Source organism: Morone saxatilis, unplaced genomic scaffold (assembly GCF_004916995.1).
Source record: "Morone saxatilis isolate NCDOM2014 unplaced genomic scaffold, NCSU_SB_2.0 Contig15, whole genome shotgun sequence".
Taxonomy (NCBI): Eukaryota; Metazoa; Chordata; class Actinopteri; family Moronidae; genus Morone; species Morone saxatilis.
The window spans coordinates 19537084-19537525 of record NW_023339707.1 but is presented as its reverse complement, the minus strand read 5'-3'; positions in this window follow the sequence as shown (position 1 = coordinate 19537525).

Below are 442 nucleotides of genomic sequence, written 5' to 3'. Positions count from 1 at the left end.
CCCTGCTTTCCTCACAGCAACTGCATAAAAACTAGGTCTTTAGAAAAGCATCTGCCATGCAGTTGTTTGACTTTTGTAAGCTAGAGCAATTCGAACTGAGGGTAATTTTGTCTGAAAATACACAAACAATGGAGTCCTTAATAAGGAGATGCCTGGCCACCCTTGTTGCAGATTGCACCCCTGTAGACAGCAGCAGGACATTTGTGAAAACTATGAATTAAAATAATTTTAATGAAAAAACAACAATGAATTCATCATGAAAATTATAGATAATTACACTAAACTTATTTGTTCAATATTTATGCTCATGTTCCTGTCATATTGCTTTTCTGCAGGCTATTATTCTTCTGCCCTCACAGTGAGTGTTGGTGCACAACTATGCAGCAACCCAGTGTTTGGTTTGTCCGTTCTGGGCTACTGTAGAAACAAGGTGGTTCAACAT